Here is a 6,117-nt window from a genome sequence, read left to right on the forward strand (position 1 = left end):
TTCATAATTATGTACTTACCACCACCACCACCATCCTATTTTTACTTATAACAAAGTTATGAATTTATGATGTTAATAAAATGTGATCAAAAGAGCCAAGAGGTCAGGCTTTAACATGTAATTCTGCGCCATAGACACGGGGTGGCACCGCCCCCTTTGAAAAGTCGACGCAACAGCGTCAAAATTGACAACTTCGGCTCGCCACTGCCTATTCGTAATATTATTCACGTAAACTTTCAAAAGTAAATGTAAAATCTTTATCGTTGTTTAATATTTTATTAGGTATATATATAATATAATATGTGTATACATATAATTGGTATAAGTAGAAGTCTGAAGTATAGTATTATAAATCATACATATTTTTGTATGTAACATTTTCATGATCGCTGAATCCAACAGCGGAGCCGCTGCAGTAGGGTGGGTGAGTGGGGCCCTCGTGGCCTCGTCTGAGCCCATTGTTTTTAAGGAGAGATAAAAACCTAACTCAACTTGCAGTACCTAACACAACTAATCCAAAAAAACCTCCTCCTATTTATTACTTGAAACTTGTACTATTATAATTTATAGCGCCCTGTTCACACTATAATAAAAGGCAAGCATCTGGGCCCTGTAAGAAAAACTGCGTATAGGTACGGTTAAATATATCGATAAATACTTTACGGGGTTCTTACTCCATACCTAGACCAGGCATACGCCAAACAAATAAAAAAAAAAACCGCTGAGTGGATGGCACTCCGCTGTACAGTCAATGATTAATGAATAATATTAAACTTGTACGAGACCCTAAAAAAATCGGAGGGGCCCCGGCCGCTGTCTATGTGTAATTTTTACTTTACAATATTACTTTTTTCAATTTTTTCTCGGTAGTTATACATGTACCCACTCATCTAAAGTGTCACAGTAAAAATGTATTTAAATAATACTAAACAAAATTACAATATATATTGATTCTACATTGTTGAAAGTGAAGCTTGACGAACTAATGACTTTAGTATTAATATAATAAGTTATAACACGACAATATGATTATATTATGTATTATTAACAATAAGTATAATATATAATATGTAACCTACTAACCTACAACTTAGACAATATTCTTTGACTGTACACACCGTATGACGGCGTCCGTGTAAGTAAATATTACATACATAAAGGCCCTTGTATAATGTATATATATGCCCAATTTAGGTCATCCCGAGTCCGTATATAATATAGAAAGTGATAGTAAAAGTGTTGCACATCTATATCGTAACTACATAAGTTTCTATTAGAAAACGAAAATGTACACACACGTGTGTTTACATGATTTGATTATATTTAATATATTATTAAAATTTGGTACTAATATTAATTGTATGTTTGGACATACATTATATTTAAATGCATATTGGCGCTTTTATTTTTAATTTAACATTATTTTTATCAGAATACAAGGCTGCTTTTCTAAAGTAAGTATTTACATTTTTATTGTTAGTAAAATATATTGTAGTATGCTATATCTATATATATAAATAAGATTTTATTTGTTATTAATTTTATTTTTATCAAAACAAGGGTAAACAATTTTAAAAGTAATTACCTATATTTTTATAATTAGTAAAATATTACGATGTGTCTATAGACGTTTGACCATGGTAGGTAAGATAATGTATACTCGACCATCGTCGGACGTCTAGTCACATCGAAAATATTATTGAATTAAAATCAATTTATAGAATATGTATTTTCTTATTTATTTATTATGATTGAATTGAGATCAGTGCAGTAATGGTCAATAATACAGGACAATAATTGATAAGCATATGGTTTTGAAATAATATGGGCCTATAATATAATCGATGTATAGGTAGGTAGGTACGCTAAGAATTAAAATGTATCTATCCAATATATAAAAATATATAAAAATACAATTTAAATTATAAACAATACCTACCTAACTGATGTCGAATCTTGATGCACAGTGCACACGGACTATAGTACCGACTATATTATATGACAGTGTAGTGTATCGCGTTTGTGCCTCGTGGAGTGACTGCGAGAGGTGTCTAATAAATTACCGTCTTGCTAGACTGAAAATAAAATATACCGAAACGTTAAGTACACATTTAATTTGTTTTCATATATACTGTCCTTGATATGTACTACCTATATTATGTTATCTTGTTTACGTAGTAATAGATTCTTGTACTTATTTTTTCGAGTACCACTTACGTGTATAAGTCGGTTTTATCGGTCATGACGTAACGATCTACCATTATTATTTACCTAATAATAATAAATAAAGTATAAAAAAGCTACACAGTGTACCGATAGATAATTAAGAGGACGTCACACCCGCTTGTGTTGACACCGTCTTACAAATATACAACATAGCAAAAACTGTTTTGCGCGGGACAACTTTTCACGCATCATATTTGTTGCAGAACTACCAAATGTTCACAACACGTAAAGAAGAACATTAGATGTGCAACAGTATGCTTTTTTTTATAGCACTATCCAATTATTTTTTATTTTATTTTATTTTTATTTCATCTTTTTTTTTTACTAAGCAAATGAAAAAAATAAAAAACCAAATGTTTAGAATTACTTTTAACGTATTTATGCTATCTAAAATAAAAGCACGCTGTTACATAAATAATTGTCCACCCTATAGGTTCAACAAGATAAAAGTCGTTGTATCGCTCTGTAATATATTATATTTCTATACTTAAATAAAAACACAAAATAACTAATAGCGAAGGTCCGTATGGAGTGTGGGGTGACCAAGTTTACATACTACGCATATACATACGCTTTATGCATATATCTATACGCATTCCTTATACACACAAAGCGACACATGCAACACATAAAATATAATATTCTACATCTATACGGTCAAGACATTCGGTAAAAATAACAATAAATTACCAGCGGCACCTTTGTCACACCGCACTAAATAAAATAAGATCATAAACACATCAATACATTAATATTACGTATTAATCGATGCATATCAAAAGAAGGGATTTCACAAAAATCACTCTATATAAGGATCATACAGAATCGACTTCTACGTCTGTTTTTCACGCAAGAGGATCCGATGCACAACGTCCACGCCAGTATGCACTTCGACAATATTTTTGCCATTCAAAGCGAGTGCGTTTATATATGTATGTATATTGAGTTAGGTATTCCAGAATTCGGTATGACTGTCTAAATTAATTATTTTGTATTATCTAACAAATTGACATTGTTAATTATTTATTCACCTATGAATTTACTCTTTGCAATAATATAAGATTCTGTGACTATCATCGTATCATAGGGCAGTTATAGTATTATTACACAGTTATGCAATTATCTATTTTAGAATATGAGTATAATAATAAGTGCTCATTAACTTAAATTACATTCGGTTAGCGAATCGACTATATGTACTCTTGCTACGCATGTAGGGATTTTGAAAGCATATGTTAATAATCAAGTCCCAAATCATAGATAACAAATTCATATACCTATAATGTGTTCGAATCACATCAAGACACGCCGCAGTGACTTCGAGCGTTGAATTCAACCCCTTATCCACGAATACGACTCCATACTCAGGAAAATTAATTATAATATATAATTAGAGTAGTAGATTAACTATACGTAGAGGGCTATATGACATAAGCGCCAAAGGTGCAAAAATTAAATACATTTGCGCCAAAATAAATATTTTATATATTAAGTAGTTTTTTTTCAAAATTGATATAGGTATCTTATAAAAATTATATTATATTATAAAATTAATAAATCATAAATTATGATATACATGCAATTCAATATAAATTTAATACATCGGTTGAGATTTTATAAAACAAAAATGTCAATAATAAATTATAAATTTAATAAATTGATTGATTTTTTAATCCCACTTTTTTTCACATATTCTACACGATTTATTTCACCATCCTGGTATTTCTTCCATTGTACAATTCTTTATAAGATTAGACATTTGTCGATTAAGATTAAACGTTTGGAGTTTTTGAACGATATAGTTCTAAATTTAATATCTGTTATTTAATATCTATTAATCGTGGCACACAGGTACCTAGGATTTTGGCGCTTATGTACGATATGATTTTGGCGCTTTTGTACGATCTGAGTTTTTTTTTTCTTATCTTATCTTGGCGCTTATGTCTTCAACCGACGTATATGTATATCTTTTAGACTAAAGATATAAAATCACTAATCAACGTTAAATAATATCAGAACTTTTTTTCAGTTAGAAATACATAACAGTTTTCTTTTCATAGTTAACGTTAGAAATGTTGATATATCCCCACAACTGTTCCTACCTTAAACAAAAAAAAAAGCATACTGGAAAGTAACTTAAATTTTTTATGAGCGTTTGAATTTAAAATGTTTACGGTATTGGATATTCATCTTTAAATTAACGAATTTTCATCAATCAATTTTATTGTTATTCAAAAACGAATAATACTAGATACTTGAAATTTTCACCAAATGTTACAATAACTATTTTCCGAATATGGTAATATTTTCAAACAATTTTGACTCTCTATTGGAGCAACTGAAATGTTGTAAATTATTTTTCAGTTTAGAAATTCATGAAAGTTGTTCTTTTCATACCTATGATTAAAAACTTTAATAGAAAATATCAGAGAAGTATTCCTACCTATAACAAAAAAAAAAAAAATTACTTAAACGAAACGCATTAAGATTTAAACTTATACATTTTACGATATTTATAGTGGTAAATAATTGATCAGTTATTGACATTTTGATGGACTTCCAAAACAAATAACCGCAGACTCATGAAATGTTCACCAAATTTTTATATTTGCAGTTTCCATACATGGAAAATTTTTCAAACTATTTTAGCCACGATAGTTTTTTTTAAATATTGTAAACTTTTTTTTTAGTTAGAAATTCATACAAATTTTTCTTTTCATAGCTAATATAAGAAATTTTATTAGAAGGTTCCCAACTATAGTTATTCTATCGCTATCAAAAAATGAGATATTTTAGATTTTTGTAAAAAAATTTTTAAATTTTTAAATTTGTTTATTTATACAATAAAATTATGAAACGCATGGTTTCCTCTCAAAATCGGTTTTCGTGCACAATGATATTATTATTTTATCATTGAAGTCGAATTTAACAGCGTAACATACCAAATTTACGCTCAGAAATTCAAGTCTTATGCCGTTAGATTAAAAATTACAGTGAATCGACCTATTATAAAAATTGATGGTACGATCATTATCTGTGTTTTGTTAGAAATTTTTTTGGATAATTCAGTTTTTAAGTGAGTTATGAGCATTTTTAATTTACATTTATTATACACGCTATAAATCACTTAAACACTGAATTATCGTAAAACAACTTCCAACAAAACACAGATAATGTTCTTACCATCAAGTTTCATAATCGATTGTAATAATTATGTTTTTTTAATAAAAAAAAACCTAAATGATCATAAAAATAAAAAAAAATGGTTGTACGAAAACATAACTTATACTAGGTATGTCATATATTACTATATTAGGTGTAGTTTTTATTATAGGTATTATAGGTACTTGAATCAATTTTACAAAATATTTATATTGATAGATCAACAGTAATTACTTATTACCAACATTTTCAAATTATCTAATAACTCACAATATTATTCTTATAGTGGCTTAGTATACAAAAAGTAATATATAGGTAGGTACTCAAAAATTACACATTCGAATTTTGATTTGGATATATAAAATTTCTTAACAAAAATACCTTCAGTATAATGAAAAAGAGGGGTTCTTATTTGAAAAATGAAAGTTTATAATTTGTATCGTCACAGGTGGTCGTAAAGTGGTACAAAAAATCTAGTACAAGTATCAAGTACACGAAATATGGTCTTCAAATAAAATATTTAAAAATTCCAAAAATCAATCATATTTTATTGTGAACATAAATAATTAAAATTCTAGTACTTTATCTGTGATTAAGCGTTGGCTTTTATTAAACATCGAAAAAATCGCCGACACTTGAGCACAGATAATGTTCTTACCTTAATGTTTCAATGTTTGATAATAGGTTAACTCACTTTAATATAAAAACCTAAACCTAAATCTAATAAAA

General features: G+C 28.3%; 3 protein-coding genes across 12 annotated transcripts in view; 1 reads left to right on the forward strand and 2 right to left on the reverse strand.

Annotated features, from left to right (window-relative positions):
• Positions 1-2,118, reverse strand: part of LOC103310233 (ring canal kelch homolog) — a 5,268-nt gene extending 3,150 nt beyond the window's left edge. Inside the window, exon 1 of the mRNA XM_016806743.2 lies at positions 1,940-2,118. The gene's annotated coding sequence lies outside the window, so the exon portion shown is untranslated. The remainder of the gene's footprint in view (positions 1-1,939) is intronic.
• LOC100570512 (ring canal kelch homolog) overlaps positions 1-6,117 on the reverse strand; it is a 278,429-nt gene that overhangs the window by 264,154 nt on the left and 8,158 nt on the right. The gene's annotated exons all lie outside the window — the stretch shown is intronic.
• The window catches only part of LOC100158704 (kelch-like protein 3), a 255,214-nt gene that overhangs the window by 220,393 nt on the left and 28,704 nt on the right, over positions 1-6,117 (forward strand). The gene's annotated exons all lie outside the window — the stretch shown is intronic.

This window comes from Acyrthosiphon pisum, chromosome A1 (assembly GCF_005508785.2).
Source record: "Acyrthosiphon pisum isolate AL4f chromosome A1, pea_aphid_22Mar2018_4r6ur, whole genome shotgun sequence".
Lineage (NCBI taxonomy): Eukaryota > Metazoa > Arthropoda > Insecta > Hemiptera > Aphididae > Acyrthosiphon > Acyrthosiphon pisum.